Source organism: Columba livia, chromosome 9, assembly GCF_036013475.1.
Source record: "Columba livia isolate bColLiv1 breed racing homer chromosome 9, bColLiv1.pat.W.v2, whole genome shotgun sequence".
In the NCBI taxonomy this organism is placed as follows: domain Eukaryota; kingdom Metazoa; phylum Chordata; class Aves; order Columbiformes; family Columbidae; genus Columba; species Columba livia.
Genome location: NC_088610.1, coordinates 12,680,072 through 12,706,944, shown reverse-complemented (window position 1 = coordinate 12,706,944; position 26,873 = coordinate 12,680,072). Strand labels below are relative to the sequence as shown.

Below are 26,873 nucleotides of genomic sequence, written 5' to 3'. Positions count from 1 at the left end.
TACCTCCTGAAAATATGCCCTTCTGGATGCTCATACAACAGGGACAGTGCAAGTGGATTAGAGTTTATTTTTTAAAATACACAAAACAACCCTTGAATAAGAAGCAAAGCATTGCTCCCACCCTAGAAAGATCTGGAAAAGGACTGAAATACAAATTCAAATCAACAATAAACATAAGGCTCAGACATCATCCTGACATAATCTTCTTATCTTTGACCCAATCCTGATAAAACCACAATGTTTGAAAACACTGTTTACAAAACAATTATTCTCACAAAGTTCATGCATTTAATAGTAACAGCTCTAAAAGCAGGAATCAAGTAGCATTTCCCACTTTAACAACTGCAGCACAGTCCTTTTTTATTGATTTGCACAGTCCTTTCCATGTGAGGCTTATGGCCAAGCCACCAGGCTGGGGGAAAAGCTAAGTCATGGGAATCCACATGGCCTCTTTGCAACATGAAACAAGATGCTTCAAGACTGGGATTGCCTGGAAATAACAGGAAAAATCTATGAGGTCCCTGTTGCTCCATCCGTACCAGGGCAGAGCCCCTTCTGCCCCCATACTGTGCCCTGCAGTGTCTGTCTCACAGCGTTTGTGACAGAGAAAAGACAACAGAAAAGCAACGCAAGCCAAGGGAAAGAATGAGGTAAGGCACTGGTCATGGTGGAGGGCAGTACCGTCATCATGTGGTGACTAAACCACTGCTAGAGTCAGAAAAACCCTCTCGGCTGCATTTTTCCCCACACCCAGGACGAGCGTAAGCGTCAGGCGCTTCCCAAGGACTCCTTTTATTTGCTTTAAGGAACAGTAATAGGAAAATATAAACATCCAGAGATGAGCAGCGGCTGCTGATCTTACACCGATGTGCTGGTTGTTCATGGGGTGCCTGCTCCCCCCTGCCCAGCAGCACACCCGGACCATAGCCCCTGCCCGCCTCGGGAAGCCAATCATTAAGTGTTAATCAATGATTAATGCCGCTCCTTTACATACTTATGCATCACCATGTTTTTGACTCTTCATGCTCAGATGTGCATCCTCTGGGGATCTGTGCTCAAGCCCTTGGTCCCCATGAACCTTCCACTCTCTGATGTGGTCACGGCACACATTCTGTACCCCCAAACCCAGCAACACTGCACACAACACCCTGAAAGCTGGGACAGGGTATGTCCAGAGCCTCCAGCACCTGGTTATCTATCCCCAAAAATCCACTAGTGCTGTAGCTGGAGAAGGCAACACAGTTGATAACATCTTGGATGTCAGCATCACCTCAGCATCCCCAAATCCCACAACAGAGGGTGGCAAAGCCAGTCCTGAGCTGAGGGAAAAGAGGGGCTGGAAAAAGGACCCAGTAGAAACAGTCAAAGGATGCAGCACTTGAGAGTGCTGGCTGACACACAGAGCTTGGCCATAAAAGCGTCATATAAAATCCTGAAATGGAGAAGCTTGCCAGAGAAATAGCATAATGCAAAGGACTCTTGGAATAACTATCTCCACAACGATCAGAGGGGACAAGGACCACCCTGGTGCCTGCAGATGGTAAATATTGCTGCTGCTCTTATATATAGTTGAACACGTCATATAAATACCAGACATATTTTCATGACCTAAACCTATAGATGTCTATGTGGCTGATGTCCTGTACATCACTCAACACTATTCCGGCATCTCTCAGTGCTATGTCTGCCCCAGCAACCACCACCTGCCAAGTCGCTTTCCCGCAGGGAATTTCAGCAGCTGGGACACGCTGGAAGGCAGCCCGATACCTCCATCCCACAGCGGGGCTGGGTGGCAGCTGATAAATGCAAACACTTACAGATCTTCACATAACTCCTGCCAGCCAAGCTAAACCCAGGGACAGCACTGCAGCCTGAGGGATTTGGGGGACCACAACATCATCTCCTGGCCGTCGCACCCCAGCAGCTGCTGCTCTGCATCATGGCAGAAAGCCCATGTACCTATCAGGAGCTCACCATCGCTGCACCAGATGCAACCCTGCTGCTTATTTCCAAGTTTCCATTAAGTGGGAACATAAGTTTTCTTTTCTCCTCCTACTGTTAAAAACCACATGAAGGTGCTCACTTTTTGTTGACCCTTTATGTGACTTGCTAAAAGAAATGAGAGATTTCTGTGGGTATCCCAGCAACAAGGAGTAGCAGATTGAGACCATGTATTTTTACTAATAGCTTATTGTTTTAATAAAATGCAGTTTCTGTTGTCTTGATTTTTTGTTTGTTTGTTTTAAAGTAATTTCTAAAATAGCTTTCATTGGAAAACACCACAGTTGGCACAAGCAGAAAGCCACGGTGGAGCAAGAAGGCAGCAGCACAGAGCAGGACTCGGAGTGCTCCCATGCAGCAGCACCTCCCCTGCCGGGGGGCTCAGGGCACAGGTTCATCTCCCAGGGTGGCTTCCTGGGGACACTGCCACCTCCAAGGATGCGGGGGACACCATGCACCTCCAGCTGTCCCAGCAAAGATACGTCGCAGTTCCTCTCCCAGTACCCCACTGCCTCCCCACCCCAAATGGGACCCTGCACCACCTTAAGACACATTTCAGGTACTCTAGCTAATAAACTCCACAGGAATTTGATGTCTGCATCCTCAGCACAGTTCCATTCTTTAGTCTGTCCCTAAAGCTACAGCACTCAGTAGCCTCAGCTCCCACTATCACACAGGGACATCCAGCACCACATGCCCACTGTACTACACAGCATCATGCCTAAAGAGCTGGCAACAACATGTGCCAGAGGAGATGACAGGCGGGCACATGCCTGCTCCCGTTCTGCATTTCCAAAAGCAGCTACTTATTCTCACACATGGCCAACAGCAAGCACCAACACGTGCAAACATCAGTCCTTGTCCACCCTTTTACACCCAGAAAACTCTTAGCAGTTCACAAACAGCTTCATCTATGGATCCAGGATAATATTAAGGCCCCCTCCAAGAACTGTATTTTCCTCTTCCTGGCCAGCTAAAACAAATATTTGAGAACTTCGAGTTCACAAGAAGAAGAGTTGGCTTGAGGAAGTCCCAGAGGTAATTGTAAGAGAAGCTGTGAGCTGAGTTCAGAGTGCAAAGGTGATGTTGTCCCCAAAACTTTATGGAGGACATCAGGTGGCTTTGTGAACCAGCCTCTCCCAAGGACACTCTCCGCAAGACCTCCATATGATCCTCCCTGGGATCACAACAGCACTCAGGACACAGGCTACTCAACTTACAGGAAAGTTAATATTTCTATACCTTGAAGTGTTTCACTCGTTATCAGAATTAAGGATGAGCAAATAATTACAGAAGTTCGGTTCTGATTTCACGAGTAACCCTGGAACAACGGCTGAGGTTTCAGATCAGTACCTGCTGAACTAAGGTCGAACCCAAGCAAATTCAATGGAAAATTGCTCATTATAAATAAGTAACTTGCAGAAACAAAACAGCTCTATGTTTCTTGCTTTACATATAACCAAACACCTGCAAATTTATGCAAAAGAGCTAGTTTACACACATTAACAATACTGACAGCTTTCTTAGAACAAAATAGATGCCTCAGATATATCTTCTTTTTTTTTTTCCTCCTTCCCCCAGAGGGGGAAAAACATGCCTCCATCAAGTCGGCACAGCAGCGTGCTGATGGCAGGCAAAATGATGCTTGTGTCTGAACTCAAACTGAGCCTCAGCTGCCTCCACGTACCCAGATCTCCAGCACCTTACATGCAACGCGGGCGTCTGGACAAGCCAGAAACACCCTGCAGCTCTTTCTCCTTTTGTGAAAACTCCCGTACAGTATTTTTCCCACACGTTCCCAGAGGAAACCAGAGCACGAAGGTTATGACTTACAAGCTTAACTCTGCAGACCCCCGCGCGAGACATGCAGCGGCACACGATGAGCTAAAAATTAAATGTTACTTTTCCCCTCAACTGCCATGACCTTCTGCAGCAGTGCTGCTCAAAAAGGTGTCTGCAGACAGCTTTCTACATGTATAAAAAAGCTGTTTGGCAGAAAGAAAAGCTAGAGCTTTGGGAAAGAAAAAACCTGAGCAGGCTCAGGCAGCAGTTCCCATCTCACTGGTTCCTTCTCTCAGTGAACAAAACGGCTCATTTGCCATAATTGCTGCCAAAACTCAGCAGGATCAGGTCTAACCACAGAAATTTCAAAGCCACCATGAGTCATCTACTATTCTTTCTTGGGAAGACTTAACGCTGGGTGGGACCCTTGCAAAAAAACCCAAAAAAAATCAATTTGCAGGAAACCTCTGTCATGGAAAAATATACTTCAGAACATCTCATGGAGACTACATAAACTGACATTAAGAAAAAGAAGAAAAGCCAGAAAAGCATTTATTTCTGAAAAGACTATACAATGCACTGCCTGCTTTCCAAATTATTTCAGCCGCCCTCCAAGCCGTGACAGAGAGAGGATGGCTGAGCTCCCTGGGAGACCCCAGCACTCACCAATAAAACACCAAACAGGGCAGATTTGTGTTCTTCACAAGGAAAAGCCAACTGCATTTTACTTAAGTTAGAAGAGAAAATGCAGGCCCCAAATATCCAGTTGTTTTACCTCTTGTGTATCACATTCAAAGTTTGGGTTTTTTTGTTGTTTGTTTGTTTTAATTTAATAAAAAGCAGCAATGTTGCCCTTAGCCAGCTAGTGGGGCGCAGTCAGGAGGTACTGCCAATGGCCACAACACCCCAGGTCACTGAAAGTGTCAGAAGAGTGCAATTAATTACTCTTGCTGGTTTATTTTCACCCTGGGGATCCCTGGAAGCTGCAAGTAGGAGTCAGCCCAGTTGATGCTGGCTGCGAGGAGCAGCTGACCCAAGGGTGATGCAGCCAGCAGCGTGTGCTCGCGTTCTGGGTGGGGGAAATAAAGACTGGAGGGAAGAAAAATAAATGAGGATTTCTGATTAAAAATATCCTCCCAAGAGTCCAGCTGGTAAAACAGGAGATGTTTCTGGGAAGCGTCTCTGTGATGCATCAGCATGGGTGGCACGGAGGAGCTCGGGACACACCACCAATGGGACCCTGATGGGAGATGAGCTGAGAAAGACGTTTCCGCATAAGAAAACCAGAAACATCCAGGGGCTGTGAATCACCCGCCTGCACAGGCTTGGAGAGAGGCTGCTGTGTGGGACATGGTCTGCCCCATACTGCCTGTTGTCTGAGCCCTGGAATGCTCGACCAAGGAAAGAACCGTCCTCTGTGCCTGACCACCCTCCCCAGCCATGGGGAGGGAGAGTCCCTAAAGCTGGGGGGCAGCACTGGACCCGCCCTGAGGGAGCCCAGGAAAGCCCCAGGCCCTTTATCAGGAGATTTATCATATTTCACCAAAAAAAAAAAAAGAAAAAAAGTTCTCATGCAAAGGCTGCACCCATGAGGGTTCACTGCACTGGCAGAAATAAAAATCTAAGACAGGAATCAGGCCCACTGACAGCTTGACCTGAAAAATGCAATCAAGGAAATGACAATTTAATTCTTCTTCCACCAACAGAAGTGTAAACCAGAACAAACACCATGAATGTTGTGAATATGTGAATATTCGCTCCTGTCAGTATAACACAAACAAGACTCCACACCCAGGGAAAAAGCCTCTTTCTCTTGAGTAAACCTACAAATAACGATGAGGTTTTTCATCCTCAGCTTTGCACCTCCCTCTTTCAGAAATTCTCCGCACCCCAGCCCAGCTCACCCAGAGCAGAGGGATGCTCTTTCTTTTCTGCAAAACGCACACCCCATCATTATTCGCGTTGCCTTTTTATGACACCCTTTCTCCCTCGAGAGTCAGTTCCTTTGGGCAGAGGACCACTTATTTGCTCTGCCAGATAGAGGAGGAAGACACTAAGCTCTTACACTAAGATAACTAACGCAAACTGGCTACTTTGCTGTTAAATCCTATTACAGCTGAAGACCAAACTTATTTGCTGGAGTTCGATATGGTCAGTGCTGCATCCACAGAGCGCAACAGGGAAGTTTTAAGGGAAAACAGTTGCAGAAACATGATTAACTGAAGAGCAGAGGTGTGACCTCTACCTGTGGCACAGCTGAGCAGATGCGTGTCAAGGAAATGCTGCCGGGTTTGTTCCCATTTAGCCCCACTCTCAGACACCTCTTCTTGGCAACAAAGCAAGCACATTAGCCCAATAAGATTGCTATCTCCAGGTGATTATCTCCATATTAAAAACCTGCATCCCTTTTCAGCAATAAATCCTGACCACATGCTGTGCTGTTACCCAGAACACCACACTTGCTGCCGAGCAGCAGCAAGTCCTGCTGGTACTTGTGCCATCCCCCTCCCTGACCCTTTTTTAGCAAGTTTTCCCTCAACATCATCTATTTAGACTAGTGTGAGCCAGACAGACTTGGTTTAAATTACCAGTTTTTATTCTCAGAAGCAAAACTTGCCTCCCTGCCAGGGCACATGTCTTCCTCTTCTTCCCTGGCGAGCGGGCAGCACATGCTGGGGGGGAGCCTGGCATCGTCCCAATTCATTTTTGGGGTCCCAATTTCCAGTATGGGAGCAGCAGCCACCAGACGGTCTCTCTCCCCCACTTCCTTACGTAAAGGCCTGGGTTGCGGTGGCGTTTATCTGCTTTAAGGATCTAGAAAGCACTAAATGCCACCGCAGCGTGTGGGCACAAGGAGCGAGGGATGCGCGAAGCGCTCAGGGTGGTGGCATGTGATGTCGACCCCAGTGATTAGATACCTCCCACTATTATTGCACGGAAACAGAGAAAACTCTAAATCCTGAAGACACAAATATATATACATAAAAATTCATTTTCTGCAAATCCACATCTCCCTCTCATTTGCTCCCCCAGGCACAGGAGGAGCCAGGGTATGAGCACGTGTTCCCAGCCCCAAGGACCCTGACTGCCTCCTGCCACCCTGTGCCAAGCAGGTGGGGAAGGAATGCAGCAAATATTTTGGAAGGAAAACTAGCAAACAGAGGGTTTTGTCCCCAGTCCTTCTACCACCCTCTGCTTTCCAGAGTGTCTGCATACATGGAGCTGGTACGTACATCAAGCAGATGTTCATGAAGCCACGAAAGTGAATGGCAGGGCAAGGGCACTCCTCTGAATATTTGTTAGAAATATATTTTTATATATAAAAACAACACCAAAAAAAGGATAAAATATATGTGTCTCCATCCTGTAGCTCAGCAGGGCTGAGGTCTCGTCCCACATACCCGGATGTAAAGAAGCCAGGCTGCCTGCCAGCTACTCACACATCCCACATCTCAGAGTACAGAAAAAGCATGGCAAACAGCACCTGAAAAAGGACTAAAAAAACACTTCTTTTTGGCAAAAATAAATGCTGGCCAAGGTTTTATGAAGGAAAAGAAAAAAAAAAAAAACAACCTAAGCACAACGTACATCAGACACATAGCCATGACTGAATCAAGCCTGGTCCCTGTAGGAGTTTTTTCCAGGGTACAGGGCATGTGAGAGCAAGTTAAAAACACATCACCAATTGTCAGTCAGACAACAGGAGGAAAAGGCATGAAGTGTTCACTCTCCCCCTCCTCCCTTGTCAGCCTCAGCTAAGACCAGGTGCTTATTGACATTAGACACTCCAGCAAGTTAACACCCAGAAAAAAAAACAAACAAACAAAAAAATCAAATTACTTCCTCAGCTCTATTATATACAAATTTTGTACAATGCTCATACCCACTCAAACTTTGTTTATTATTATTACTTTTAAGTTACTTGCTACAAAGTAGCTGTTCCAATGTGAAATTAAGGAACCACCTGTTCTCAAGAAAAGCAACAGGAGAGGGGTGCTTCCCATAGCAGAGTGATGGCTTGGCTGCAGCACTCCAGGGATTCAGTTATTTCAGAGAATGAGTTTCTCCTTTGGTGTGTTCAGTAGGTAGAGATAGAGAAAATAAATCTAGAAGCCTGTATGAACATTAATAACCGGTATCTTATTTATTATTTCATTTCAAAGTAATAAAACTTGTGGCAACACCAGCAGTTAAGTGCATTCTCCTAATATTTCTTTCCCTGAAGATTTGCTGACTTGCTTTAAATCAATTACCAGAGAACTAAAAACCCAAGTTCAGTTCATAAATAACCGACAGAGGAGACAACGGCAATTCTTCACATGGTTTATCAAGGAAGAGATTTCTCAAATCAGTGCTGGAGAGCAGGCCCGCTGTAAAACATGGGATCTTTACTGCAGACACACCTGTGGTCTAAAGTGCACTTCATAAATTACAGGGGATAACGCCAAGTTGACACAAGATTTTACACTTTGCTACTAGTAAGAAAAGCAGTAAAAATTCTAGGTGAGCCAAGGGATTTCAGCTTGTTTCACGAAATAATTATTTCTCCAGCAAAGATTACCTAGCTAGTGCTTACAATTTTACTGATATATATAATTAAAACACAGTCTTCATCAGTTTAAAGAAGCTGCAATTCTGATCCCAGCAAACTCTTCCTCAGCTGCAGCTCAGGAGACACCTGCCAGCAACAGCAGTATCTGTGGCAAGTTTCAGCTTCTAAAAATGACAGCAGCATCGCAGTCCCCAAGAGAAGCCGCTTTACTAGTCTTTTCCAGTAAGACCAGAGTCTCAACATTAATTTTCAGTAATCCCAAAAAGGGTAATGCGATGAATCTGGACAAAATTAAATGTGCAAATGGGCATTTTAAGTGAGACTCTTTAATCTTCTTTAAGTGGGAAAGTTTAATTTTAGCAAAAAAGAAACAAATGAACAAACCAACCAACCAGATTTATTGCTCTTGATAAACTTTCATTTACAGTAGTACCTGGCTGCACAGGTAACCAGACTGATTCCCCACTTTTCTCCCACAACAAAAATCCCTGACTATACAGGTTTGGCGGTACCTCACAGCAAAAGGACAGGAGGAAGGCCCCTTTCATCTGCAGACGAGTTGCAGAAGTGGATTGGTGGCCACCATCCCACATGGGTGCTCAGCACTCATCCTGAGCAGGGTTCAGGGGTCCCAGCATCCCTGCGCAGCACTCGGCATCCTACAGTAACACCCTGACGGAAGGGGGTTTCTGCATATTCACAGAAAATACAGTGCAGAGCAATCCATGCTGAAAAGGAGCCCAGGGCTCCAGGGCTTAAACCTGGAGCTTCCTAACTTCTAGTAAAGCTGGGCAAGATTTGGCCTTGAAACCCAAGCCGCAGAGCTAACACGTCTGTGAGCATTGTGACAAGAGATGGTCAGAAATTAAGTTCCCAGGTTACCTGCAAGCCTCTGGCATGAGCTCACATTATCAAATGCCAGAGATAGCATGGTAAAGAAAACACAAATTCTTGAGCAATTAACGACACTCGAAACAGAGTTCCCACCCTCCAAGCTGCAAACGCAAGGCAGCTCCAAAACACAATGCTGCACACAAACAGAAAGCGTTTGTCCCAGCCGCCATGGCCACACCAGCCTCGCCATCACATCCCATCACTGACGATCTTCACACAAACAAGCAGAACTTCATCCACCCAATTAAACTCAGTGTCAGTCCCATAAACAGCCATGTAACTCTAAGGACTGCAGAGGCATCATGCAGATTTACTTAAAGGAGGGATCTGGAGACCACATAGACCTGTACACATAATACATATTGTCCTGCTGTGTACAGAGCCTGTGTCAACCCTGGCCACGCAGGCGAAACACTCCTGAAGTCAACAGAACTGCACCAGCTTGAACCATTGCCCAGGACAGATCAGAGGCATTTTGAGGCTGAAGATTTCCAAAGAGCATCCTGCCAAGTAAAGAAGAATAGCAACAGGCAGAAAAGGCTCTCATTGCAAGAAATCCAACCTGCCGCTCAGTAGACTGGGTTGTGTCAAGCCAGCTGACAGCATTTTGGGAAACCTGCAGGTTTTTCCCACGTCCCAAAACAGTAAATGCTAAAAGGTACGAGGCAGAGACACAGTTTTTCACCAGCTTTGGAGAAAACAGCCAAATACAGCTCAGCAACACTGAAGTTCACAGCAAATGTAAAGCTACTATCTCTGAATTCCCCGATCCAGATCCCCCCGGCTGACTCCAGCCCAGCGCTCATCAGCCTCGCTGGATCCAAACCTGCCCACTGCAAAGCACAAAAAAAACCAAACAGTAAATCATCCCAAATATGTCCCCCAGGGCTGACCAACACCTCCCTTCGGCAAAGTTTGCTTCCCAGCCTCAGCAAAGAGCCCAAGCAGGAAATTAACTTCAAAATAAGCGTCCTGTGTTTAAACATTCGCTTTTTCTCTCCCCCAAAACTGCCCCAAAGCCACCCCCTTCACGGCAGCCCGGGAACCGACAAACTCCGAATCTTTCTCCACCAACCTCCTGCCCCCGGAGAAGCGGGTTCCTCATGGTGCTGTTAGAACGAGCGAAGAGCTTGACCCGGCGAAGCGGCGGCCCCGCAACCGGAGGAGCCGCCCCGCAGCCCGGCCCCGCCCGCCCTGCCCCGCCGCTCCGGTTCCGCCGCTCCGCTTCCAGCATCCAGGCTGGGTCCCCCACGGCAAAAGCCGAACACGACCCAGCCCACAAGGCAAGAGCAGCCTATGAGCACTGGATAATGAAGAGGAAACCACTCCCCGCCAGTTAACGAGAATGTTGGGCTACTGGCAGGAAGGGTGGAGGAAAAGGGCAGGGTGGTTTAATGGGTTCTGTCCCCCCTGTTTTTTATGGCGGGAACTTCTTATTAGAGGAAAAATAAAATCAATAAATGAGCCGTTAACAGTGAGGAGAAAGTCTGCTTTCTTTTTTTGTTTGTTTTTATTTTTTTCCTTTAACTTCACAGCCCTGCAAGTACAGGGACTCCAAGTGATTTGCTCCACTCTCACGCAAATGCAGCTTTCATAGGGACCGTGGTTTTTCCCTTTTTGTACTATTCTCACAGAAGTCCAATTATTTAAAACAGGGAGAAGGCAGTTTTCCTCTACTGCCGCCAAGAAATTACATTTGCGAGGGGAACAAATGAAAAAGTCACTGCAAATTAACAACGAATTAAGTACACATACAATGCTATTATTAGCATAAGACAACCTAATAATTATGGTCACATATTGTTTGTATCTGAGCAGTATTGCCTACATTTTCCATGTTGCTTCCTATACACCCTTTTTAACATGCAAAGAAGCAGGTTTTTTAGCGAGCGAGGGGTAAAATTTTTGTGCTTATAGAAGGGTTGAACTGACAAGTGGAGAAGCAAAAATCCTCCATACGTTAAACAGCTATAACACAGTCTTGCAAGCTGGTAAAATGCCTGGAACTCGTCTGCAGTACTACAGCTTCCACCACCGCAGCTGCACAGGAGACATCTTGGTGACTTTTTTCCAGGGAATTCAGTGTTCCCGCTGCTGTCTCTACAGCAAGGTTTCCATATGGTTGTTATGATATTTTTCTTCCTTAAAGGTTGTTGGGTTTGGGGGTTTTTTGTGTGTGTGTGTTTTTTTTTAAGTAGTGAGGAACTGAGCCACAGTCCCCAAATCTACATGAGATAAATAACCCAACTTTGGTCACTACTAATGCAGAAACAGACTCTACTCCTGTTCTGGCAGCACAATATTGAAATTCTCCACCAGAACAGTACCTGCTTTGGCTATGGGCACACCTGAAGCACATTGGCTCAGCTTGTTTACGCTGAGTTTACTATGACTTAAAGCTTACTAAAACCAGTGTGAGTGATGTGCTTCAGATTTAAAATCTAAGGTGGGTTCCCAATAGCATTGCAACACAAGCTCAGACACAGCTGCACTCAGCACTGATGGATAGATGGGAGTCATGGTGGCTCAGCGGTGACGTCTGGATTAAGCAAGTAAAAAGACAGCACAGACATTTCTGACACTCAGTGTCATGAGAGAGCAAAGCAACCAAGAAAATCAGGGTGGAACTCTGCAACAAAGAATAAGGGCAATGGGAAACAAGAAAAATTACCCTGTGTCACTGGCGCCACCTTTCCACCCAAAGAGCAGGCAAAGCCATGCTTTGAGGACACATCACACACTGCAGGGAGGTTTCATGCTATTGCCAACATATGAGATTGGAATTGGTGGACATGGAACATCCACCAGCCCAGGATGCTCTGTCTCTGCCATCTTCTCCACATGTGTTGGTGCAGAAAGGGTTCATCTTAGACACAGAGAGCAATTCTCTGCAGACAAACGCATGCCCACCACCCCAGGACTCATTTTAGCACTCATCACCTATAAAACGGGCTGGCTGAATTCTGGCAAATCTTTACAAATCCATAAACTTAGCTCAGTTAATGCATATTTAATTTCTCTGCTGCTAGGTTGATTTTGGCAGCTGCTGCAAGCAGGGCTAGACCAGCAGCAGCAGAGAGCAGACACGCTTGATGAGCATTTTGGCATCTGCGTAGCACTATTCCCTCTCCCCACCACCACAGCAGAGCAGGTTCTCCACCCACTGTTATAATCTCTTACAGGAGAAAAGCTGTTGTGCCCATGCCCATTACTGATTTGCTAAACTTCCCATAACTTTCCCTCTCCCAGAGGCAACTCATTAAGTGGATACTTGGCACATACCTTCAAAAATACCTGGAGCTCTGAAGAAACACAATATTGTCTGTCAGGAGTTTCTCTGGTTCTCTGCTCCCACCTGCTTTTTGATCTTCAGGAGCTTCCACACATCCCTTGGAGGACAATTAGTGCTGCCACTAATAAGGTTTCTTATTTAACACAAGGTGTTGGTGAAAGAGTGCGCTGTGCGGCACACACACAGGGATCAGTGCTGCTGCAGTCTGTAAAACCAAGATGCAAATATTAGGAACCTTTTAAAAAATGTTATTTAGTTGCACTTCAATCATGGTTTTTTTTCCTTTTTAAATTTTGTTATGCCTAATGAGCTGGCCAAAATTGGGGATATGTGAGGCAGGTAGAGACATCTGCAGAAGGGCTTTTCGAGGACTAAGGGCCTGTGCTGCTGTACACCAAACCAAATCCTCCAGCTGAAAGATAACACAGGAAAAGAAAAAAGGATTTTTTTATTTTTTTTTTTTTTTTTAAACATGGACCTCATCCCCAATCTTGGTCACCACCTGGTGTCACAAACAAGTGTGGCAGCCATGCAGAAGGCAAAGGGAGGGACAGAGGGAGAGTGGCTGCTGGACACTTGCCTCAAGCCAGCAGGAGCAAGCATGCAACAGGACAAAGAAGCCATCAGCTTCTCCAAGCCTCTCAAAGCATTTTCCTGCACCCAGAAAAACATTCTTCTCTTTCACTCTATGGCAAAAAGCAGTTTTGCCCAAGGGCTGGATCACAGGAGGGCGGTTAACGCTTTCGGCAGAGCCATGGCAAGGATCCATCTGACGGATGGAACATAGATGTCAACTGAATAGAGGGTTTTATCTATAGAGTTTTTCTCACCAGGTTGCTTCTCCCTTGTTAAGTGAGCACAGCTATACTAGTACAAACCCCAGAACTGTGTTATTTGCAGCATTACAAATACTGGGTCATTCTGCGGTCCAGGGTTGCTGAACTGCCACGCCTCAGCTGACAGGGTTCACAGCAACCGACAGATTCTTGGTTAGGTGAAGTATCAAAGATGGCAAAACCAACCAAACCATCAATTGCTTGACTTGTGCACTTTTCTGCCTGTCTTTGCTGTCTGCAGACAACCTGCAGGACCTTTTCCCTCCATGTGTTTCCCCTTTAGCCGCACAGGGGCCTGAGGGGAGCCAGGGGAAAAACTGGGGAGTAGTTTTCCCATGAGTTGGGTCCCATTTGGGAAGGAGCCTGCAGAGCCCCAGGGGAGGGAGGGAGGAACCAGCTGCATCACCTGGCAATGAGACAAGGGCTGTTTTGGCACCACATGATGCCAAGGTCCAGCATGGAATACCACCATGCCTCCTGCACCCTGTCCCCAACCTCTGCTGAAGCCAAACTGTCTGCAGAACAGCAGCCCTGTGAGTGGTGGAAGATCTACCACTCTGCTAGGGTTTCAGATGGCCACTCACTTTCTATATAACACAGTGACTCTGCAGCTCTTCGGGACACCACAGTTGGTATACCCCGTATGCACACGTGTCACCTCATCAGGAACTGGAAATGTCTTTTGTTGTCACCATTTCAGAGCAGCGCAGTGAGAAAGGGCCTGAACACGCTCCCGTGAGGTGCATAGAGGGACGGGGCAGAAGGGTGCTCAGCTCCATCTACCGAGACCACCACAACACCCACAGCAGATGGATGAAGCCCACGTGTGTGTGCACCAAATACCCAAGAGAACCTTGCATGGTCCATACTAGGGCAGCCACTGGTGATGGAGCAGTCCAGAGACCACCTAACATGGGCCAGCTGGCATTAAGCCACATACATGCACAAAAAACCCAATTTTTATTGTTTGGTCCCATAGGAGCTGTATTCCAAAAGGGAAGGGGAGGGAGGGTGTTTGCAGAAATCACATAGTCAAGTTTTTGTCTTGTTTTTTTTTTTCCTCCCCACGTTCAAGGATTGCAATTGTCCTCCTGACTTTGGAGGAAGAAGCAGCGGAGGAAGTTCTGGTGAAAAGACACTTAAACATGAGGGCCTGACTCAGCCACAGTGGCTCTTGGGAGTTGTAGTCATATCTTCCCCCACCCAAATTGTTTTTTCTGGCCCAGCTCCACAGCACAGTAATGCTCCCCATGACACAAGCAGCTGCAGCCCCATCCCAGCCCTCCCTGCCTACACATCATGGGGACAGCAGGACCCCCCGACTTTAATTCCTACAGGACAGCCCAGGGGCTGCTCAGGATGCAAATCTTGCTGGGTTTGGCCAGAATGTTTCAGTTTTCTTTCACACCCTTCCCCTCTCACAGAATTCCCATGGAAACAAAAACAAAGCTCTTCCTGTTTGGGTTTGGTTGGGTTTTTTTCCTCTTCTCTTGGGGAGGGAGTGTGAATGAAATTGGTAAATGAAAAAAAAAGTATGGAATGAAACATGAGATACCACTTCCAGCTTGATCTTCTCTGCAACAGCACGTGTCCAATCTGTGTCACCCCTTAAAAAGCCTCAGGGGACAGAAATAGGCCTCAAAGCTAAAATAATATGTTAGTTCTTGTATTTTAAACTTGCTTTTGGGCAGGAAAAACTCAAACCCCACACCCTCCCACCTGTTTCCTCCATGGCATATCGTTCCGCAGATACCTGGATGCTGTGTGCAGCAGCTGCCCCATGCAGTACCCGCCGGCAGCGGTGGAGGGGCAGAGCTGGGGCTGCAGGGCAATGCACAGCCTTAACGGAAAGAGAGGGGAAAAATAATAACAAAAAGGAGGGATTTTTTGCAGCAACTCACAAAACTTAAAGGAATGCCAAGCACGTCAGTATATGAAGCACAGTATCTGGAGGAAGGAGAGGGTGCAAACCGTCTCCGTATGGTGTTAAGCTAAGATACACACTGTCGTTCTATTTAAAGCCCCACAGTAGCATGAATGCCAGGTTTGAGTGAGCTCAACAAGTCCATCTGAAAACAATCTACATGGAACTCTCTCCCACAGGATCCAGGTACCTGACAGCTTTTAATGCGTTACCATTCCCACGCAGCAGGATATGACCCACCTTTACCTGCTGTAGAACCAAAGCTTGGATCTGGAAAGGCATTTAGTTAACCACAGAGACCAGTGTGACCTTTCTAGGGTCCAAAGCAGATTTAGGACTGAGACACCAGCCTGCAGGGTGCTCAGTGCTGCTGCCCCTTCCCTGGCACAGCAGACCACCCATCCAGGAACAGGTGATGGGGTGAGCTGGCTCTGCTGAAGATGAGGGGTTTGCTGGCAACATCAGATACCCATGCATGTCCTGTGGGACAAGCCATCCTGGAAACCCGAACTATCCTTTCTCCCAAACCAGCACCCCTGAACTGTCGTCTGCCAGGAGTGGGCAAGAAGAAAGCAGGGCAAGGGTCTGGGGTATGCCACAGCTTCCCCTCATCCACCTCAACAGCACTGTTTCTAGTATATTCTAAGATGTAGTTCATTAAAGGGTGAATGACATGTTTTATCATTTGTCCATAACAGATTGTCGAGTTGGTATGTTATTATTTGCAACAGGAAAGGAACTAACTAAAATATTCTTAAAGTGTGTAATAAGCACTTGAGTAAGAGTTAAGTAATGAGTGTTTCTTCAGTGAGGAATCTGAGCAAGACACGCTCTGCCCATTTTGTTAACAAAGGCTTATATAAGCTGGATGTTACATAAAATCCTAAAATAGGGAGCTGGAGAACTCCCCCACCTTTGGATGGCAGCGCGACTGCAGCCCACACATACCTGAGCTGACCTTGAACTAGCTCTGGGCTAACACACAGGTGATGGACAGGCCTGGAGCTGGCAGGAGAAGCAGCACAGACAGACGTGTCCTGCGTGCACTCACACTCCAGCTTGGGCTACGAGTCTGGATTTGCCTGCACACTCCTCCGGAAACAGCTTTATCATCACTGGGATGATCAAAGAACATATAATATATCTGTTCTTGGGTTCTCCAGGTCAGGCTAAACACCACCTGATCCCAGGGTGCCATCCCGAGGAAATCATAACTCATGCTTGGGAAGTAGTATGCTGTATTGGCACAGTTATGGGGGAACTTCTCTGGGAATCTCCCTGGCTCCAGGGATTTACAAGCAAGGGATTTTCCAAGGCAGAAGTGCTGTCTTTGCAATTTTACAGTCTCTAGCAGCTATTTCATTCAATAAAACGTCCAGTCAGGTTTTGAGTTCATATGAACTTCTGCAATATCATGCAACAAGAAACACCACAATTAACAGTAACTTATCTGCCGAGAAAAGGGAATCTGTGTCTTGCAAGACAAACTCCTATAGCTAAAAAAGGCTCTTCATCAGGTCTTGTATGCTTGAAAGCCTATCTGTCCTGAGACAAATCATCTGCCTCAGTAAAAAAATACTCTCTCTCCTAAACACCTTGCATCGCACCTTAAAATGCTCTATTCGAACACTCAGACCATAGATTCAGCCCATGCCAATGGCTACTTCCTAGATACAGGATCAAAAAAGTCTCAGAGAAGAGGATTTACAATGCTCCTCACAACCCAGACACCCAATCCTCCTTCTAATGCAGATATCAGATGCAGTTTCATGAGATCTCAGAGATACTTACCCAGTTGAGGGAAAAGTAGGGGGAGAAAGATCCTCAGACAGAGGATTTTCAGCCGGGCAGAGCAAAATGTATCAAGATTTACTCTCCAGACTACAAGGGTGCTATTCATTACAGTAATCAGTTTGCTCTGCGGTACTTGCAGAAACATGCCAAGGCTGTTATGTGATTCTCCCTGCTTTACATAGTGTTTGTGATTTGCCTGACCTTTGCTCTAAATAAATGGGAGCTGCACAGAGGGAATTTTGATGCAATTCCCCTGCTTCTAGAGCATCCTCCCTGGCTGCATCCCACAGGCTTCCCTGGGGTTTGTTTTACAGGAGATGGACAGAAGGCGGGCAAGAGAAGAAAATGAAGAAGTGAAATGCAAGCTGTCTGGCCCACCAAAAAGAAAAAAAAAAAAAGAAAAAAGAAAAAAAAATAGCCTGGCTTTGGTTTGTATCAGGTTATTTGTCTTATTTCAGAATTAAATCCAGATGACATAGATAAGACGGTGGTGACCCCTAGTGCCATCTCCAGCTGCAGCTTCCACTGTTATTCTCTGTATTGGTATTTGAGCATAAACAGAGGGAAGAGGCAGCACCTTTCAGATTTGTTTTTCGTTCACAAAGCCTCACTCTCTCTCCCCTTTTAGAAACAAGATCTAACTTCCACTTCCTATTCAAACTCTGTCACTGCAAGGCATTCACTGCAGCATCCCTTTGTCACTGTTGTCTGCAAACAAAATGAAACAAATTTACTTTTGTAAGAACTTACTGTATTCCGTTGACTCCATCATAGTACATTTATGTTTATTATGCTTATACAAAAGAAATAATAACCTATTTTGCAACTCCAATCTTGTCAATAACTAAGAACAGCCATTCAAACTCCTGAGAAGGGAACTTTGTCCTGTAGAAAGTGTATTCTGCAGCACCAGGCCACTGAAAGGAGCAAGTCTTTTCTGTGACAACCATGGGTCGGCACTATTATTTGTTTGGTTTGTGCCTTTGTTTGTTTCTTTTCCTAGCCATGTTAAAACTCTCTGTTCCAGCGACTCAACCTGCACCAGATGTAATGCACTCGCTGAGCTGTGGGATGCTCATCAGGGCTTTTCATGGTGTTGTTGTGGGAGAACACCACCTCTTTCAGAAAAAGCTTTAAGAAACCTCCTTGCAGCTTACTTTGGGATGCAAGATTTTCCTTCTGGAAATAGATCATCTTAACATAAGCCCGAAAGATCTTTAGCTTCCCGATAACAGAGGGCGTTGGGCATCTCCCCTGGTGCTAGGGCTCCCTGCCCTGCTGGGTGGGCATCTGTGCCCCACCACCACCCTGGGAGCATGGTACCAACCCCATGCACTGCTCTGGGCAACAAGGTTGTGCTTCTCACAGCATGACAGAATGGGTGGGGTTGGAAGAGACCTCTAGAGATCATCCAGTCCAACCCACCTGCTAACACAGGTTCACCAGAGCAGGTTGCACAGGAACTCGTCCAGGCAGTTTTTAATGTCTTCAGAGAAGGAGACTCTACAACCTCTCCCTTTCACCATCTGGCATCTCAGGGTTTCACATATTTAATAGGATCTTGTCACCATCTCCCCAGTCAAAGAAACACCCGCTAACAGACCCCGCAGGGATGTCACCATCCTCAAGAGAGTAGCAAATGCCTCCTGCAACTTCATCTGATGCCTCTTCTGCTCTGTATTCCTTCCCTGCCCATTGCAGGCAACATTAGCGCTGGTGGCCATCACCCCATCACCCCTCCTGCTGCATCATGCCGGCCACACTGAGGGTCCCCCACAGAGCCCAAGTCCCCAGAGCTGCCACTGATTTGCACCCTCGCAGTTCGAGCCCTGAGAACAGTTTTAGCGCTTCTCAAACCAAAAACTCAGCATCACGGAGCCCTTCTCAGGGCTGCATTTAAAGCCCTGAGCACTGCATGGGGCTCAGCATGTCTCTCCCACCCCACACGCAGCCCAAGCTCGCTCCATCGGCAAATACTCACAGTGTCACCCGAGCCCACGGCGACATGGCCACACTGGCACCTCCTTCCCCTTTCGCTGCCCAGCAGCCCCAGAAACAACTTCCAGGTCTCGGTCAGCCCTTCCTCCCCAAGATCTTCTCTCTCTCAGACAGATTGCATGGTCATTCATCCCCAGACTTCCTTCCCTTAAAGCCTCCAGGCTTCCTGCAGCCCTCTCCACCCCTTCAGTTGGGGGAGCACCACCACCCTGCTTCCCAAATGAGCCCCATTTGTACCCGTCACCCAGCCAGCTGGGGATGGACCAGCAGAGCTGTGGCTGGTTGATGGCTCCACAACAAATGTTTTATTCATTGCAGGGCTGGAACTAAAGCCACTGCATTTTTTCCAGCTTCAGTGCAAGTTCTTTATCTGTTCTGGGCAAAATATTGTTCAGCTGAATAATTTTTTCCCTGGTTTATCTTCAGGTGCTTATGTTTAAATTAAAAGCAACTGTTTCTGAGTTGAAGTCCCTCCTAGTGTTTTATTTTTAAACTAAGCTTCAAGGAGAGGGGATAGGAAGTGTGGTAGTCATTGCATAATTTTAAGTTGGTTTTATCTGCTGTAAATCACTTTCTTCTTGTGTACAGTGTTGAGATACCCTGCACTACTCAGCGAATCCCCAAATCTGCATTGCTCTCATGTCTCTGGATCCAGCACTCCTCCAACTTTCTCACCTTATTTTCTTTTTTCCCCTCTGTTTTAATTAAGTACATCAAAAAATCTCATCCTCTGAGCCACTGTTTCTTCTTCTTCTTCTTTTTTGTCCTTCTTTCACAATGTTCCTTGCTGTTTCTCCTGAGTTTCTTTTCCTTGTTAGCTTTAGTAAACACGACTTTATTGCTTTTCTGACTGCATATGATCCTATACAGAGAGGGCATCGCAAAATCTCTATTGCACGCATATCTTACTTCCTATAGGCACATTTTTTAAAATAGTATATTTTTGTCCATATTCTCATTTTTGTTTGGTGCTTGCTCTGTGTTATGCTCTGCACCTAAATCAACTCTGTCAGGCTTACATGTGCCTATAGCTACTGGCAATACTACTTCTGAATACTTTAGTTTAAACTCTGGCTTCATTAACTCACACTACTAAAATGCTCAAAATTAGCCTATCACTTTAATTTTTGATTATCACACGAATCATCTTTTTTGCAATATGGTACTTTCTTGATTCCTCGGATCCTTTTTTATACTATTGAAGAGTTACTCTTGTGAAGTGAAAATGCTTTCTTGAATGTCACCTGAATATCAGAATCTGAACCAGGCAAAGCTGGATTTGACACAAATCCAGCCAGTGAAACGGTCCATCAGCAGGTGAAGTAGAATCATCATCATTAAAAATTTTCTTAAAGACTGGAGATTTTTATTTCCTTCTAAGGGCTACACTTGTTGAAGGAAACTGTAAATCCTGTGACTTGCCTGATGCTGCAGATCAGACCACATGATCAGAATAGTTTATTCTGGCATTCATACTTAAAAGCTTACAAATATCCGGGCAAGCTGCAACTGCATTTGGTAGAGAGATGGTCAGACAAGATAGAGGAGTTGCTGCTTCTGATCTTAAATGCTTCAAATTCGCCTACAGTTCTGCTGAGACACCCACTTCTCCCACAGCAAACAGTAATGCAGCTGCTTTTACTTGTTTGCCTTTTTACCTGAGCTCTGCTATCTTTCAAAACTTTCCTGTTCAAAACTTTGTTAGAAAACTGACCTGATACATCTTATACCACTTCACCTCCATCTTTCTGGCAATGGAGAGCCAGTGTTTTGCCAGAATTATTGCAGCATTAGTGTCTAACCGGCTTCGAACTGATGCGACTCATTCAGGGGAGTTTGTTCAGTGCTTGAGAAGATGGTGCCAAGCTGCAGGCAGCTCTCAGACTTCGCTCCTCAACGTGCTCAATAGCCAAATCTCTGTGCTGGGGCCATGAAGTTTAACAGCCAGGATGGTTCTGTCCCCTCCTGCCACTGTCCCATCTCCCGGGGATGCTGCATACAGCCTCTCACTGGTAGCCCATGGTGGCTGGGGAAAAGAGGATTTTTATGTCATGGCCCGTTGGATGGATCATAACAGGAAAAAAAATGGAGTTGAACGAATGCTGGAAGTTTCAAGATGCCATGAGCTGGAAAGCCCCACAGGCTCTGCAGGGGATGCAGAAGAAGCAGTCAGCATAGCCAAATGCCGTGGTCTGAGGTGATCAGCGAGTGCCCCAGAGAAGGAGCAGGCACCCTGTGGCAAAGGCAGCAAAGGCTGGAGCAGATGGCACCACTCAAGAGAAAGCACACACAACAAGTTTTATTTTTCCTTCAGTTATACTGAAGATTATCGTGAAGCTTAAAACTATTCTCAAAAAAAGTTATTTTACTCTTCAACAGGCACGTATGCAAAAAGGCATTAACGAATGCTGTGCACTGCCTTTCAGGAGTTTAGACCAAGCTCAAAGCTGCCATCATCCCAGTTCTCCAGTACTCTGCTCCCAGTTTGCTCAAGCTCTCCACTAAAACCAGTAGCACAATTCTCTATTCCTCTTTTATTTCTTTTTCCCCAGACTCCCAGTCATTTTGCACAGTCCAAGTAAAATATGTAAAACCAGGTCTTGCAATAGGACAAAAACTGAAACAGGAAGAGAAAGTGAAAAAAGAAAAAATTAAAGAAACACAAACCTTTGCATACAAAACACCAGCAGAGTCCATGCAATCGTTTCTGTTTGTACTCACCAACACATGAGCTGCGCAGACCTCAGAAGAGCACTGCTGGGGGTAAATTCTCACCTTCCTTTTATTCTGTCCATAAATCTGGGAAGATCAGAGAAGTACGGATCACAGCACGCTCAGCAGAAAAAGATACACGAGGGTACAATACAGGATGAGTTGCCTTCACATGGAAGTCCTTTTTGAGGAAATAACTGGACACAAGTGTTTATTGGAGGTTGGGGATCAGCATGCTGAGCAGTGCAGTATTTACCTACGTGTACCGCAACGCCCATGTGCCTGGCTAATCCCTCAGCTCCTCTTTCAACAGAGAGAAACATTAAAGGAAAAGCGTTAGAAATTTTTGCATTTTAGCCAGTTTTTGCACTCTCAGCTGGCAATCGGTGTCCCGTTACAGATTTTTGAAAGTTATTAACAAGTATATAAAGAACACCAGTAAACAGAGCAACTGGTGGCATGCAACCTTAGAGGGGTCAGTTATTATTAAACCTTTAAATGAAAGTGGCTGTGAAATGCCATATTACTCTGTTTTACCCCCTGTCACACTTAGTGGAGGAACATAAACCTAAACCAGAACCAGTTCTTCACCAATTTAACTTTAAATATCACCTACAGCAGCCTGTAACGTGCACCCAGAGATGGGCCACTTGGTTTTTCCTTTATTTTTTAACTTTCAGCCAGTCCCTGATGGTTACCTGCATACCCAGTTATCTCAGATCAGCTGCAGGAAGGTCATTGCTAGGAGTTTTCTGGCTCTCCCACACACAAATGAATGTCACAAGTGTGACATGTTTGGTCAGCATCTGCTCCACGGCCACAGCGCCATTTCCAGCTGAGGACACCGGGGTTTCTGTGCTCATACAAGAAGTGCTGGCATTTATTTGGGGTCACAACCTCATTACTGGCATCTCCACAGGCAAATGCGGATGAAAACAACCAGCATTTACTTGGAATTCGCAGTTTCGGAAGACACCTGTTTCCCAATCTTCGGGTTCTTCTCGTAACCAAACACCTCCGGGCTGCTTTATGGTTGAAGGTTGCAGCTGGGTGTGATTCAGAGCTGCACGTCTGTATTTTGTGTTGACTTAAGTAACTGTGAGCAAACTGCCCATCCCAGATCCAAACACCCTTATCTCCTGCCAGTGCCATTCCTTTTGCGTTTAAAGCAAAACTACGCTTTGGAGTCAGGAACAAGGGAGAGGACAATGTCACGTAACTTTTTTCTGTTTTTAGCAGAATTCCCCAAACTAAACCTCATGTCAACGAGCGCCCTGCTAAGTCGTCCCCGGCAAATTCTCACTTCAGCCACCTGGCACTTACCTGGGTCTGAACTAAATTCACTGCAAAGTCCCCAAAACGATGTGACCTGGCATAAATCTGTGGGACACAGCCAGCAGTGTGAAATCCCAGCATCTCACCGTCGACACAGCTATTCCTGAAGCCCTTCTGGAGCATGTAGAGAGGACGGCAGCATCTCTGCTCTGGGCGGCAGCTGACCCACCAGATGCGTGAAGTTAAGAGATAAGCGGGTGCAGAGAGGCCAGCAGCAGCGCAGGATCGCCCATCACCGCTTCCTCTTTCCGACGTCACTTCAGTGTCACACTGGAAGATCAAAAAGCAAGCAGTTCAAGGCTTTTTTTTTTCTTTAATAATGAGTTCAATTTTTATTGTTTTAAAGCTAGGAATAAGTGGGGATTTTTTATCTCAGAGCAGTGGGGGAAAAATTGTATAGTATTCCTGCATCTAATCATATTCAGTGGAAAGGAAAAATCCCCTGCAGTTTTCAGAAAAGCAGGCAAAACTACGGCTCTGACTAACCAGTCTCTTCATCTTTTTTAACAGATCTGTGCTGTGAGGGTATTTATACTACTTTAAAAGTGGGTGAACAGAGGGAGAGAAGCAAGGGGCTGCATGGTGACAGCAGAGGAAAAGGTGCTTCAGGATTGCTAATTCTCTCTCAAAACACCTGCCCCCCAATACAGTGTGCTTGTCTGGTACGAAACCACTCGGCTATTTTGTATTTGCTAAAAATATCCCGACAGGTAGCTCTGCTTTTTTCTGCTACTTCTGGTGCCCATCTGGTCCTGGGGGAGCTGTGTGCGTACAGCATCCAAGTCCTGCGACAGACACAGCTGGCCCTGAGAGGCTTTCTAAGAACCAGCTGGGGAAGGAGTGTGCTCACAATTGCTGAGCAAGATGGTTGTGGCATATTTAAGTGTCCGAATATTGATTTTCTTGTTAAGAGCTGGCAATTTCATGGCCCCTCCAGGTTGGGGTCCCACCATTTCCTTGGGTGCATCTCACCCTGCCATCACGTGCCACAGTACACAGCTACTTATAGCCAGCTGCCTCATTATTTCATATAAATACTGAGCATTGCAAACGACCTTCACTGAAATTACAGCCTTTTGGCAAAGAGGTAGTGAAGGTTCATGCGGTTTTAGTGGCTGAGCTTGAGCAACTAAGACTTGCTTCACCAAAATTGGAGCTCAATGAGGCTTCCCTGCCAGCAGCAATTAGAAATGAGCGTTATCTGATTGCTTTCTGCAGAAATTGCACTTTGTTATTTTTCTTCTTTGAGGGACAGAGAAATGTCATAAGTGGAGAGGGTACAATTCCTTTGACAGATTTACTCTTGACAAGCAGGGTTATTTCCTATAAACTCTTCAAAAAGTGCTTGATTCAGGGTTTTTGGAAGGTTGTGTTATCTTCACTTTGGAATACTTTTCCATCTTCTATTCCTGACACAGCGGCTTTTGCCAGGCTGAACCCACAGGGTGAGCCCTCCAGAAGCTTCTTATAGCAATGAAAAGGAATGCTGAGATTCCCTAGCAGAGATCTGAGCTAAAACCCTCTGAAAAGAGAGGATGGAAAAAAGATGGGCAGGCGTTAAGTTTATTGTTTTAGGTTAGTATTTATGCTAGTGCTGTTAGTACTTGTCTGAAGGTCAGTATTTCAGTCAGCTTTAGCTGTCAGGGAGCAGCTAGGTCCTCCTGCTTTCTGAGATAGGAGAAGCGTGCTATTGAAACACCAGCCTGACTTTTCACATTCACACTTCACGTCCTGCCACATTTTTAAAGCACTGAATATGCACTGCAAAGTCCAGCCTCGAAGCTTTTAAGATGCCGGTGATGATGTTACTCCACTATCTGGTTTTCGAGAGGCTCCTCATGACTCCAGATGCAGTCATGAGCATTCAGCATTTTGAAAAGCTGACTTTTCAAAGGATGTCATAAAAGAAACACCTTTGACTTCTGATTGCAAAACCCAGAGATGGTTTCAGGAGATTACAGCCCCTGCACAAATAGGTTTGTTTAGGGTGGTACCGCTCGTAATGACTTTACTGAGACAGAACTCGCACAGCGATAGTCTGGACAAGGACTGGCTTTAATTAGGAGCGCTAAGGCTTGTGGAGTGGCCAAGTATGGTACTGAATCACATCACATGAAACGGTATGGAGACTGCTTAGGGCCATGGAGTTAAGTCCTTCCTTTGAAAATCTTTCCTAGGACTGTTTCTCTGGGAGGGAGAAGCCAGTGGGGCACTTGGCATCAACACATCCTGTTCAGTGGGTACCACAAAAGCATCTGAGCAGAGGCTAAAGAAGAGGATTTTGTGGACTTCTAAGAACAGATGTGCTCAAATATTACCTCAGTGGAGACACATGGCTGGAGAGGGCATTTCTGCCATTGTCACACAGCCCCCAAAACACTGAATTTAACACCAGCCAGGCCTTAAACACCTTTTTGTTGGGGTTTTGTAGTTCTATATAAACAGAAGCAGTGCCTTCAGACAGTGCCCTTAGGATGCTCTCCCCATGACTCTGCAAAGGGAAGCTGTGCTGAGATGGATGCAGAACGGTGGGACCTGCCTCTTCTCATGCCCAGCCTGCCCCTCATCCCTTCCTTGGTCATCTCTGGGTAGGGAAGAGGAAGCCTTTTGAAAGATGTGACAGGGCCAGCGAGCCTCTATTCCTGGTTTGGGGGAAGATGTCTTCTGGGAATTGTAGTTCCCAGGAAACACAAGTTTATAGGCTTCCTTGAAAATTGAGACAGGAAAGCTGGCAGCCTGTGACCATTTCCATCACTCCACTGCAAGGAAAAATGTGCGGAAATTAAGGGAGCAAAATTTTTGTGGGCAGCTCTGCTTGGAAATTAGCAGATTGCAGTGGGAAAACTTGAATGCACTTTGGAGAATTAGACACCAAGGAAGAAACTCTTTTTGTCTTGATGGGAATTGGAAAGGGGTGTTATTTCTTGGACTCTGCAGTCAAAGGATAACTAGCCTTGGGGTTCACTAGTAAAGATAAAGAATGCTTAAGGAGAGAGCATTGGCTGGCCAAGGACCCAGCTTAAGGGGGATGAAAATGTCCTGGGAAAGTTGAAGAAAGTAGCTTTGCAAAAAGGAGGTGGAGAGTATGGACCCCAACCTCCACCCACCTGACAGAGAAGAGTTCCTCTGCCTGCTGCTTTGCTAAGGATGATGCTTTAGGGCAACACATGCTGCAGAGCTGTTACACAGAAAATACAGATACTACTGAAAAGAGAACCTGTTGGTATGAACTACAAATTACTGACAAAAAGCATACAGCAGTTGTTTGTGGTTTACATAAGTTACCACAATGTTTGTACACTGGCAGAGGAAGTGTTTCTATGGACAACCGTGAAGAACTGAACACAGCACAGTGGTCAGGCTGGTAAATCAAAGACCAGACACTATGTTTGCTCAAAGCTTCAAGGACTGGTTGTGGGAAGAGTAGTTTGTATTCTTCTTCTGGAAAAGACTAATATGTCCTTGTTTGTAAGAAAAAATGCTATCCTGTGGCTATACAAAATTCAGTACAATATGTTCTCTGCAAAGTCTGAATGCATTAGCTAAAAATCACTGGATGAACAACCGCCTTTTCTTACCCTACTCAAACCCAATTGTGCAGCCACCAGCCCTGCAAACTCTTTGGTACATGCCTGGTCTTGGCCATAGAGGTCCTACCAGGACCAGGTTCTTGCTGGAAATCCATATTTACGTGCAAGCAGCTCAGCTGTGAAGCTCTTGGTTTCGTTACTGACCTTGGCTGGTGTGTGGCTG

At 46.0% G+C, this 26,873-nt stretch overlaps 1 protein-coding gene across 4 annotated transcripts in view; it reads right to left on the bottom strand.

The window, feature by feature from the left end:
- Positions 1-23,366, bottom strand: part of PLD1 (phospholipase D1) — a 76,364-nt gene extending 52,998 nt beyond the window's left edge. For 2 of the 4 annotated variants that reach the window (XM_005512011.3, XM_065073846.1), the window contains exon 1: positions 10,305-10,463. The gene's annotated coding sequence lies outside the window, so the exon portion shown is untranslated. Of the gene's footprint in view, positions 1-10,304; positions 10,464-12,511; positions 12,727-19,056; positions 19,199-21,794; positions 21,873-23,108 lie in introns of those variants that run through there. The other 2 variants (XM_065073844.1, XM_065073845.1) reach the window with 2 other exon arrangements.
- Positions 23,367-26,873: the final 3,507 nt, after the last annotated feature.